This window comes from Pelobates fuscus, chromosome 7 (genome assembly GCF_036172605.1).
Source record: "Pelobates fuscus isolate aPelFus1 chromosome 7, aPelFus1.pri, whole genome shotgun sequence".
In the NCBI taxonomy this organism is placed as follows: Eukaryota; Metazoa; Chordata; class Amphibia; order Anura; family Pelobatidae; genus Pelobates; species Pelobates fuscus.
In genome coordinates this window covers 24436886-24449436 of record NC_086323.1, presented here as the reverse complement: position 1 = coordinate 24449436, position 12551 = coordinate 24436886, and the positions used below count along the sequence as shown (strand labels likewise).

At 44.4% G+C, this 12551-nt stretch overlaps 1 protein-coding gene across 1 annotated transcript in view; it reads left to right on the top strand.

Annotated features, from left to right (window-relative positions):
• Positions 1 to 12551, top strand: part of AGBL4 (AGBL carboxypeptidase 4) — a 1519087-nt gene that overhangs the window by 112866 nt on the left and 1393670 nt on the right. The window lies entirely within an intron of this gene.

The window sequence follows — 12551 nt, the reverse complement described above, 5'->3', positions numbered from 1 at the left end:
ATAGATGAGTCTGTGGGATGGTAATATTCTGTATGTGGAGGGGCGCATAGCCTTAACTAGCTTAGGACAGCCGAAATATGAATACATTCCTGTAATTAAGTTTCTAATCCCTCTACAAATAAATAAAAACAATATATATATGTGTGTGTGTGTTTGTGCATATGTGTGTTCAGATGTGTCCTAATCTAGCTAGATATGTGTGACAATATACAGTAAGTGTATTTGTTTATATGTTACCCTAATAAGCTTGTTAAGGTAAGCCTATAAACTAATATTCTGGATTTGAGATTCCCAAGGACACACAGGTGAAACCCAATGATTGAAACCAATGAATCAAACTTTGTTTTAGCAGGAATACCCAGAAATCTTGGCCTCGGTGCAGACTTTAAAGTATGGAGTTCAACAACCCAAAAGCGCGCCTTTTGAAATAGAATACAGATAATCTGTAATAACTTTATATTGTTATTAATCTGAAATATTATTAATTAAACAATGTTAAAACATTAGGAAGAGAAAAATAAGTAGCAAGAGAGATGAGAACGGACAACAGCTCAATTAGCCTGCCCTTCGGTGGGTCCCCGCTCAGACCTCACCTGGTTTTAGCTCATCTTGTGCCATTACAGAGAGTACATATCTGAATTTTGAGTGTCCCAAAAAAATTTCTGTTTTTGCAAAAATGATTTAGCAGAATTGAAACTTTTCTCCGTGCACAAGTCTAATTCCTACTGAGATAATCTGATGTCAGCAACCAATCAAGGTCTGTGATTTGATGTAAAGCCTGATTAAGGTTGCCTAGGGTCCAATGCAGGTGACAAGATTGGGTCCATCTCCTAGAACCGTGAGTCCTACTTCTCTGAGCAACGTGTGTGGTGGCTGAGTTTTCTTTGTGTGTGAGTGTGTGGGGGATAAAAGAGCTGTATGAGTGTGTCTGTGAGTGCAAGTTGAGAGTTGTATGTGTGGTGGCTTGATTGTGTGTGTGTAGGGGAGTCTAAAAGTTGTGTGTGTGTGTGTGTGTGTGGGTGCGTATGTATGCATATGTTCTCCCCCCTCAACCCTCCTCCTCTTACTCCAGTGGGGTGTGAAATGGATCCCTGGTGGGTGGTCTGGTGGAGGAGCTTCCTGATCTGCACCAAAATCAGGTTCAGAACATTTTAAGAGTGACCTCGCAGATCTGGTGCTCTGAGACATTAAGAAGTTCCAAGGGACTGCGAGGGCACCCTTAAAGTGGTCTGTCTCTGATATTGGTACATACCCCAATATTCCCTTTAGCCTAGGACCTAGACGGCTGCCTTGGTCACCTAACTGGTAATCTAGGTCTGATTTAATGAGTAGCTCCAACCTTTCACTATGTGAGGAAAAGGACCTCTGAGGTTAGTTACAAATATTATTGATTTGTCTATATAAAAAAATGTGCTGAGCAGATTAAAAATAATCTAGGAATGGTATATGCATTTCAACACTGATAACGGTGTATAGAAAATTTAAAAATTTCATTTCCCAAGTTAAATTTCTGTCTCAATTTTAAATCTATTCTCACGGTGAATATACAGAAATCACGGAAGATGAAATGACAAACCAGTGCATGTCTCCCTTTTTCATCCATAAATGCATGGCTCTTCTTCCAATGCTCAATGCAAAATAGCTGCAACAGTAGGAAACCATTGGGATTAATAGTCAAGGAAGTGGAATTTGCAATTAACTATTGAATAATAATTGCTTTTTTGCAATTAAATTTGAACAATTAACAGGGTGTGTAAATGTAATTACAGTTTCTTAATTTGCTTTATTCGGAGTCTTCCACTAACAATACACTTAGCACACACCACATATTATTCACATTCCAGTAACATTGCAGGTACCGTCAGATAGTAACATTAAGAATGTATTCTGCATAGATCTTCCCGTCTTTTATTGTATCTGCTGTGAATATTTGCTAGTGCGCAAAGATTATCCTCTGCACATCTGTTAGAAATGTCTTTTTATTCTTACATAAAAGAAAGCAAGCTCATTTTTGTTTTCAGATATGTTAAACAATATGGCCTAATTTTTCTGTTTCAAATTACATACCACAAATTTTATTCCAAATAAGATTCTACTTTAGCTTTCTGAAAGGCACAGTAAAGAGATGGATTAGTCGTGCACATGTTTATATAATACAATAAATACTTAAAGAAGATTTTTCACATTTTGTTTGCATATAATCCTTCTTTGTCTTCTATTTTTGCATTTTGTTGTCTTATTTTTCTTTCTGTTTGAAGATTGTTGTGTTCTGGTGGTGACCACGTATGGTGATATATAACACCTCTGCCCTAGACCGTGGAAACCCAGGTTTGGATCCCAGTCACACCACATTACCAGTAACCAGTCTCTAGTATCATAGTATCTTCCCCCTTTTCTGTGTACCAACCTAGATTTTTATTGAAGAAAATTTGTCGTTTTGAGGGTTTTTCTCTCCCTGAAAGTTTGGCTTTCTATGTTTTTGTTTTTGTTTTATTTATCTTTGCACAAACAGAACCTGATGTTGCCCTTCACTGCTATTTGAATTCCCCAAAATTAAAGGGCAGCTATAGTCACCAGAACAACTACAGCTTAATGTAGTTGTTCTGGTGTCTATACCATGTCCTTGCAAGCTTTTTGTTACAAACACTGCCTTTTCAGAGATAAGGCAGTGTTTACATTAAAGTCTTGGATCGCCTCTAGTGGCCACTCCTCAGACGGCCTTTAGAGGTGCTTTGCATTGAGATACTGAACATTCCTCATAGAGATGCATTGATTCAATGCATCTCTATTTTGAGATGCTGATTGGCCAGGATGGTGTTTGGCTCCACTCCCTGCTCCGCCCCCTGGAAATTGGATGTGATAACTGGTGTGCTTGTCATTTTTTTCATAGCCAAAATCATTGCTTCAGTGGACTTGAGAGAATGCATTCAAGGTATTGTGAAATGCTGCCCTTGTGATTTGTGCAGGAAAACGAGGAATGATGACTGTATTCATACATACCTCTCAACATTGAGGGAGGTATAAAATCAGGTCGGATGGGTGGGGCCTCGAGGGGCAACTTGCATCACTGTCCTTACTCATAATGGGAGGGCCCATCTGGAAAGTGGGCATACTCTTGTCCACCAAGGCTGACAGACAGGTCCCTTGTTGGCCCCCACTACACAGGACTATGAACTGAGCGCTGCTTTAAGAGCTATATTTATTTATTTATTAAAATTCTTAAGAAACGCAGTCTTATTACCCATAGGGTCTCGATGCGCATACCAGCAATCAAAAACAAGCAAAACAATATCCAGCACACAACAGCATTATAATCACATGCATTTGAACCAGGTTAAAAATTTCATGTAATCCCGTATGCCTGAGCAAATAAAACTGTTTTTAAGCTCCGGCGGAACTTCAGTAGATCATTCTCAAGTCTTAATGTCAGAGGCAGGGAGTTCCAAAATTGCGCTCCCTGAACATCACTCGTCCTCCCTCCGCACTTTTTCTTTTTAAAATTTGGAATCTTCAATAAGGCTAAATCAGCCGATCTCAAGGATCGACTGGGAGCATAGCGTGTGAATTTATCCTTCAGATAGTCTGGTCCCATACCGTGGATTGCCTTATATACCAAACAACCATTTTTAAACAGAACCCGTTCACGAACGGGCAGCCAGTGCAGGGCTTTTAAAGATGGAGTGATATGGTCATTGCGGGCCACACCCGTAAGTAGCCTTGCAGCTGCGTTCTGTATCAACTGTAGCTTGTGTATGATGTTCTGAGGCAGTCCAAGGTACAGGACATTGCAGTAGTCCAATCGGCTACCAATGATGGCGTTGACCACCGAGATTTGATCGGAGGGGGCAATAAATCTAAAAATAGACCTCAGAAGCTTCAGGTGGTAGTGGCAAGAACTTACCACCTGATTGATCTGGGGCTTCAGTGTCAACCTAGAGTCGAAAATGACTCCCAGATCTCTGACCTTGGTGGCAGGACTCGGAGATGGAGAAAACGAGTCCGGCCATGAGGGAAAGATACTATTCACCTCCTGGTTACTGAAGATGATGCATTCAGTTTTGGAGCCATTAAGTTTTAAATAATTGGCTCCCATCCACGACTGGATATCCTGTAGGCAGGAAGAAAGATTGATTTGATCCTCCTTTTTCTTGGCCAGGCGAAAGTACAACTGGGTATCGTCGGCATAGATATGATAGGGAAGCATGTGGCGGCGGATGATATGGGTCAGTGGCCTCATATAGATGTTAAACAGGATTGGAGATAAAGCCGAACCCTGGGGGACTCCACACGTCAGGGCGATGTTAGAGGAGTAAAATGTTCCCAATTTTACCCTTTGAACCCTGTCGTGGAGAAACGAGGTCACCCAAGCCAGCGCCCTGTCATCCACACCAGCCACAGTAAGTAGCCTCTCTGTCAATCTATCATGATCGATGGTATCGAAGGCCGCCGATAAATCCAGGAGTACCAGGGCAATTTCCTCCCCTCTGTCCAAGGCCCACAGGAGATCGTCGTGGACTTTAACCAGGGCAGTCTCTGTCCCTCTACCAGGTCGAAATCCCGATTGGAAGTCATCCAGAATGTAATTAGATTCCAGGTGAGGCTGAATCTGCCATACCGCCGCTCTCTCGATGATCTTGGCCAAAAAAGGCAAGGTGGAAATAGGTCGATTGTTGCTCAACTCGGAGCGTGGCACAGTTGGAGTCTTCAGCAGGGGGATAACCACAGCCTGCTTCAGAATGCCAGGAACAACTCCGGTGGCAAATGACATACTAACAATGTCTGCAATATAGGGGGCCAAAACATCAGCGGCATCCTTCACCAGCTGAGCAGTGCAGGGATCCAGCGATGAGGACGACGCCCTGAGAGACTTGAGGATGATCAAAATCTCGGGTGTACTAACGGGTTTAAAATTCTAGAACATCGGGCCATCATAGGGTGTAAAAGTTTCTGTATCAGGTTCCACCACTATGTTGCTCCTAATTAGATCAATTTTTTGTTTAAAAAAGTGAGAGAGGGATTCGCAAAACTTTTGAGATGTTTCTTCTTGGGGAAGCGAACAGTTAGGATTTGCTAGGAGGTTTGTTGTGCGAAAAAGCTCTGCCGCTGAGTTTTTCGCTTTTGTAATCTTATCTGTGAAATATTGTTTTTTCGCATTTTTAATACTAGATTTATATAATTTTAAGGATTTTAAATATTCCAATTTAAGATCGGCATTGTAATCTTTTCTCCACCGTTTTTCAGCTGCTCGACATCGCCATTTCATCTCCCTGGTCACCTGATTAAACCAGGGAGGGTTTTTATTTACTTGTCTTACTAGACAAGTTTTTTTCATGGGAGCTAGAAGTTCTATTGATTCTACAATCACTGAATTAAAAAGTAAGATTTTCTCTTCTACTGTGTGGGAATCATGAAATTTAATGGGGTCCATTTTGCTGGAAAAAGTTGTGCTAAGAAGAGGTCCGGTGACTTTAGAAATATCTCGAGACCATATGCATGGTCCTAGTACCCGCTGCAGAGCGCTGTGCTGCCCTAGGGCTGGTTCCTGATCCCCATGAATGTGGGACACTAGGGAACTAAAACGGGATAGAAAAAAGAACTTCAAAATCAGAACTGTCCCACCGAAAGCAAGATATTTGGGAACCCTGTTCATAGTTTCTACCCCTATGCTGATGACAGTTGTAACATTTGTACATATTGTAACATATTGTAGTGGAATTTTAGATTCACTTTCCTATTATAAACTGTACAACTCTCACGTCCTTGCATAGAAATAATGAGGTTGGTACTCTTAATGAAGTGTTTTTCTCTGGTGCTTAAGAATTAATTGTATATGACCTTCATGCAGAATGCTAGTTGGCTTCTTACTGAAATAGTCAAATTGTGTCATTTGTTTAAGCACAAAATCTGTGACAAAGAACAAGATGTCACATTATGTACCTTGATGACAATGCAGATTGTGGTGATGTCTTGCTCTTTGTGTGAACCTTGATTAATGACCTTAATGGTGTGATTTGACCTGTTTCCTGAAGTGATTTGGCCTGGGTTGTACAATGTTTTTAAATTCCGCACAAAACCGCACATTTTTTTACACCATGCCAGGAGAATATGGAGATAAATATCTGGCTGTCACCTAGATGCAGTTTTTTTTGTACTAAAATTCATAGAGCAGGTCTGTATTAGGTTAGTTTCGGGCCAAGCTATTCATATCCGTGGAAGATGAACACACCATTTTTTTTTTATTTGATTTGATTTGCGTTCTTGTCTGTCTGGACATTTTATCAGATTTTATTCTCATTTAAAACATAAAGAAATAATCTTTAGAGTGACAGACAAAGTGTGTGTCTGGTACCTTTATGAAAGAACACAACTATTCCTTTTCTGTGTATATTATAAAATACATGAAGGAAACAAAATGTATTGCAGAGTGTTTGTTCTGAAATGGTAATTGACAGATCCAGACTGTAGGACTCACTTTAAGATGTATCATGGAATTTTTTTTAAGTTCACATGTTCTTGAAATACACTCTTTTGAACATATTTTTAAAATGTATATTAATTATTTAGTCTGTGCTAAAAGTTGAGAATGTACTGTGAATAGATCACCTGTGATGCAATCCAGTTTTAAAATGACATTTGAGGCACCATAACCAATTCATTTCATTGAAGTTGTCACAGTGCCTAAAGTCACCTGGTACCATCCATCCATTCAGTGTTAAATTATTTTAGCATAGTTTGATACTGAATAATGTTCCCTGGTCTCACACAGCACATCTGCCAGTGGAGGAATGACTAATGAAGAGGTTACACTCTTTGTTAGCCATACCAATTTACACCATTAATAGAAGACTGAAGGCTGACGTAGGTTGGTCTTAGCTCAAGCAGCACAAATGGGCTATGATGATGACTGCTGGGGGCCAATAACACAACAATTGGTGGGGAATAATAATAATAATTTCAATCTCCAATCATCACAGAAACAAGCACTGAGCACCAGATCAGTAGAAGTGAGGATCTACCACACTTAACAGGATCTAAAGTGCAGACTGTGCAAAATCACCTCCAAGACAATTAAGCACATAGTAGCCAGGTGCAAGTTGTTAAAAGGCACAACAAACACTGAGAGGCACAACCAAGTTGCTGGGATTGTGTATGAAAACATCTGCACAGAATGTGAGCTGGACCTGTCCAGATGGGAGATACCACAAAAGGTAGTTGAGAATGACAGCGCTAAGATCCTGTGGGACCTCCAGATCCAGACTGGCCAAACAACCTGACATTGTAGTGGCAGACAAAGAACTGTCTGCAATGGTGGTGGCTGCGGCATTACCCAGTGACCATACCTTTCAGAAGAAGGAACATTTTGATAGAGTGTCTTTAGTAGATTCCTGGTGGGACATCAGAGATCTCTATCCAGAAAATTGCAATTCTATAAACAGATAACATTCTGTGTAGAACCATCAGGCTCTCAAGATTTAGCATAAGTTATGATCAGGGACCAAAAAACAGTCATGGACTGCAGTTTCAACTTCTCTGTAGTTTAAAAAAAAAAATCTGTGCTTGAAACACACTGTGAAAAGTTGTATCTTGTTTGGCCTCACCACAATCTTGTTGGTACCTAGCTATGTACACTAATCTACTACAACATTAAAAGCACTGACAGGTGAATAACACTGATTATATAATTTCAGTGGCACCTGTCAAAGGGTCAGATACAGGGGCGGACTGACCGGTCGGGCACTTCGGACATGGTCCGAGGGCCCGGCCGGGAGGGGGGCCCGCCATCAGGGGGCCCGGCCGCCCCTTTAAATGCTGCAGCCGCCTGAGCGCTCTCTTAAGAGCCTCAGGCGGCTGCAGCTTCTCACCTCCCCTCCCCTGTAGCTGTGCGGTCCGCGGTGCCTGGCCGGAGTGATAGGAAGGTGCTCAGTGTGCACCTTCCTGTCAGTCCGGCCGGGTACAGGAAACAGAAACTTCTGTTCCACACGGAACAGGTGTTTCTGTTTCCTGTACCCGGCCGGACTGACAGGAAGGTGCACACTCAGTGTGCACCTTCCTATCACTCCGGCCGGGCACCGCGGACCGCACAGCAGCTCGGCCACGCTACAGGGGAGGGGGTAAAAAGAGAGTGGGAGGGGAGGGGGGGTGTTAAAAAGAGAGTGGGGGAGTGGGAGGGGGAGTGTTAAAAAGAGAGTGGGAGGGGGGGTTAAAAAGAGAGTGGGGGGTTAAAAAGAGAGTGGGGTGGGGGGTTAAAAAGAGAGTGGGTGGGGGGTGTTAAAAAGAGAGTGGGAGGGGTGGTTAAAAAGAGAGTGGGGGGGGGGTAAAAAGAGGGGGTTAAAAAGAGAGTGGGGGGGTTAAAAAGAGTGGGAGGGGGGGTTAAAAAGAGAGTGGGAGGGGGGTAAAAAGAGAGAGGGGGGTAAAAAGAGAGTGGTAGGGGGGTAAAAAGAGAGAGGGAAGGGGGTAAAGAGGGAGGGGGTAAAAAGAGAGAGGGAGGGGGGTAAAAAGAGAGGGAGGGGGGTAAAGAGGGAAGGGGTAAAGAGGGAGGGGGGGTAAACATAGAGAGGGAGGGGGGTAAGAAGAGAGAGGGAGGGGGGTAAGAAGAGAGAGGGAGGAGTAAGAAGAGAGGGAGTGGGAGTAAGAAGAGAGGGAGGGGGAGTAAGAAGAGAGGGAGGGGGAGTAAAGAGAGGGAGGGGAGTAAGGGGGGAGGGGGGTAAGAAGAGAGGGGGGAGTAAGAAGGGGTAAGAAGAGGGGGAGGGGGGAGTAAGAAGAGGGGGAGGGGGGAGTAAAAAGAGGAAGGGGGGAGTAAGAAGAGGGGGGAGCGGGGTAAGAAGAGGGGGAGGGGGGTAAGAAGAGGTGGGAGTAAGAAGAGGGGGAGAGTAAGAAGGGGGGTAAGAAGAGAGTGAGTAAGAAGAGGGTGGGAGTAAGAAGGGGGGTAAGAAGAGGGGGAGGGGGGAGTAGGAGGAGGGCAATTGCCCCCTCCCCTGTCCGCAGGCACCGTGCGGGCAGCCGGCAGGGGAGGGAGGAAGAGAGGACCCGGGAGCTCAGCCTGCAGCTCCTCTGGGTCCTTCTTGCGCGAGCACAGATCGTTGCCGCGGTTACCACGGCAACGTTACGGCTCTTGCGAGAGTAAACTCTAGCCCTGGAGCTACGGGCTAGGGTTCACTCTCAACACTGTGACCACCAGGGATTCCTGGTGGTCGCAGTGGTGAGAGTGAACTCTAGCCCCATAAACACACTGCCCCCACACACCATACACATTCACACACTGCCCCCCATACACACACACACTGCCCCCACACACACCATACACATTTACACACATTGCCTCACACACACATACACTGCCCACCCATACACACACAGCCCCCCATACTAACATTGCCACACACATACATAGCCCCCTCATACACACATTGCCCCACACACCCTACACATTGACACACTACACCCACTCACACACACTGAACCTTTCACACACACACTGCACCCCTTACACATTGCACCACTGCTCCTATACCCTACTACAGCCTCATATCCCAGCAGACCCCAGGTAAGTTGTCCAACTGTTCTTAAACGGTTTGACTACTTACTCTGGGAGGGGGGCCCGGCCCTCCTGGCACCATAACGACTACACAGAGCAGTAGTGGTTATTGTGCATGGATTATTTCTTTAAATAATCTACAAGTGCCCCAGTAGCCAGCAAGCCAGCCAGCCCACAGTCCGGCCAGCCAGCCAGCCAGCCCACAGGCTGGCCAGTAGTCAGCCAGCCAGCCCACAGGCCACCAGTTAGGCTTACAGCCAGCAAGCCCACAGCCTGCCAACCGCAGCCAGCAAGCCACAGCCTGCCAGCCAGCAAGCCACAGCCAGCAAGCCACAGCCTGCCAGCCGCAGCCAGCAAGCCCACAGCCTGCCAGTCGCAGCCAGCAAGCCCACAGCCTGCCGGCAGTAGCCAGCAAGCCCACAGCCTGCCGGCAGTAGCCAGCAAGCCCACAGCCTGCCAGCCGCAGCCAGTAAGCCCACAGCCTTCCAGAAAGCCCACAGACTGCCAGCCAGCAACAGTAATTAAGGTAAGAGGAGCCAACTTGGCCTAGGTATCAGCGAGCTATGTTGTGTTGCTATATTGTGAATAGGAACCAGAGTGTTGGAGACCCCCCTCCAGGCCCCATTAGACTCCATTGTAGTCTTTAATGGGACCTGGAGGAAATTCTTTCTAACACTCTCTAAAGGACACTGAGATAGCCTCTGCTAGAATGCTCCCCCCCCCCCCCTCCATGGCCCATTAGCCCTCAATTGTAGTCTCTACTGGGGCCTGGAGGCGACTGTTTCCAGCAGGGACACTGAGATGGCCTCTGTTAGAAAGACCCCCTTCCAAGCCTATTAGACTCCATTGTAGTCTCTAATAGGGCCTGGAGGGGATTCTTTCTAACACACTCTCTAAAGGACACTGAAATAGCCTCTGCTAGAAAGACCCCCCCTCCATGGCCCATTAGCCCTCATTTGTAGTCTCTACTGGGGTCTTGAAGGGATTATTGCACTTTTGTTCCTTGTGTCTAAAGATTGTGTAGGGTGTGGCTGGAGGCAGTGCATGGAGGCGGGACATGGGTGGCGCTTGCTGCGGAGTATAGGTGGGGCCTGTAAGGGGGCCCTTGATTTATTTTGCCCGGGGGCCCTGAGGGTTCTCAGTCCGCCCCTGGTCGGATATATTAGGCAGCAAGTGTAGTGAAAATGGTCAAGATCTGAGTGACTTTGACAAGGGCCAAATAATGATGGTAAACGACTGGGTCAGAGATTTCTAAAACAGCAAGTCTTGTATTCAGTGATTAGTACCTAACAAACATGGTGCATGGAAGGACAACCAATGAATCAGACTCAGGGTCGTGAGTGCCCAAGGCTCATTGATGCACATGGAGAGTAAAGGATACCCCATCTGATCACGTTGAAGAACTGCTGTAGCTGAAATTGCTGAAAAACTCAATGCTATTCATGATAGAAAGGTGCATTACAGTTTGCTGTGTATTGGGCAGCATAGACGCAGACATGACAGAGTGCCAATGATGACCCCTGTAAACCACCAAAAGTGACTTTGCATTGCTTACCTGGAGAAGAGATGGCAGCGGGATGCACTATGGAAAGAAGACAGGCCGGTGAAGACAGTGTTATGCTCTTGTCAATGTTATGCTGGGAAAACTTGAGTCCTGGCATTCATGTGGATATTACTTGGACATGTACCACCTACCTAAGGATTGTTGCAGACCACATACAAGGCAATGGTGTTCCCTGATGGCAGTGGCCTCTTTCACCAGGATAATACACCCTGCCACACTGCAAAGATTTTTCAGGAATAGTTTGAAGGCAATGACAAAGATTTTAAGGAGTTGTCTTGGCCTCCAAAATACCCAGATCTCAATCCAACTGGTCATCTGTGGGATGTGCTGGAGCAACACATCCGCTCCATGGAGACCCCACCACGCAAATTACAGGACTTAAAGGGTCAGCTGCTAATATCTTGGTGCCAGATACCACAGGACACCTTCAGAGGTTTTGTAGAGCCCATGCCCAGATGCACCCCAGCTGTTTTGGCAGCATGATTGGGACCTAGATGATATTAGGCAGGTGGTTTAAATGTTGCATCTGATGTTGTATCTGGTGTGTGTGTGTGTGTGTATATATGTAAATGTAAATCACAAAACCAGCTGGCAATCCTGTTTGCCATACCCATGGATTTTGCCTGGGTTGCTTGCAACCTTATTTGATTTTTCAGTGAATAAATTAAGAATATTATAAAATATAGGTCAGCTATTGAACCAGTGAAATTAATGATGCAGTCTTATGGATTTGATCAGAAGGACGCGAGCAAGGCCAATGTAGCTTAGGCTATAGAATGTTTTCTATAGATAACAAGCTGAACATGTAGTGCCATGGAGATGCAGTTGATATTAGGTCCTAAAGAGTTTTGTAGCACTTTTGTAGATAGGTAGAGATATTTCATCCTTTGTTCTATTGCTGGTTTTCCAGAGGAAAATAAATGGCTCTGCTGCTTTGCGCTAACCTACTAGGACTCCTCAATGAGAAATAGTTTGTTTGGGAATCCCCCATAAGTCTTATGACTGCAGGGTTGTATCCTCGAGCAATGTGGCATCATGTTTTTGAATGATATTTTTTCTTTTAATATATAATGCACATTTATCATGTTATGTTGTCACTAATGTACTTGATAAATGTATACCGAAGAGACTTCTGGTTGATGCTTGGAACCCAGTTCCTCCCCAGTTAGTGACTAACTATGAAAAATAACCAGTAGTCAATATTCCTTGACTAGGTGATCACAGCTATAATAATGTTTTGACCTTACAGAGGTCTTTGTCAAAGTCAGAATTAATTTATCATGCTTGAGAAGAGTCCAAGAGTATCCATAGAATTGTAACTTTAGTTTGTGAACCTTTAAACAGTTTTGACTGTGAGTTTTTTTTTGTATTTTTGTGTTATTTTTTGTAATGTTTCAGTTTTAGGCATTGGTACAAGACTATTCCATTCTTGCCTTCAATATTACAGATAGG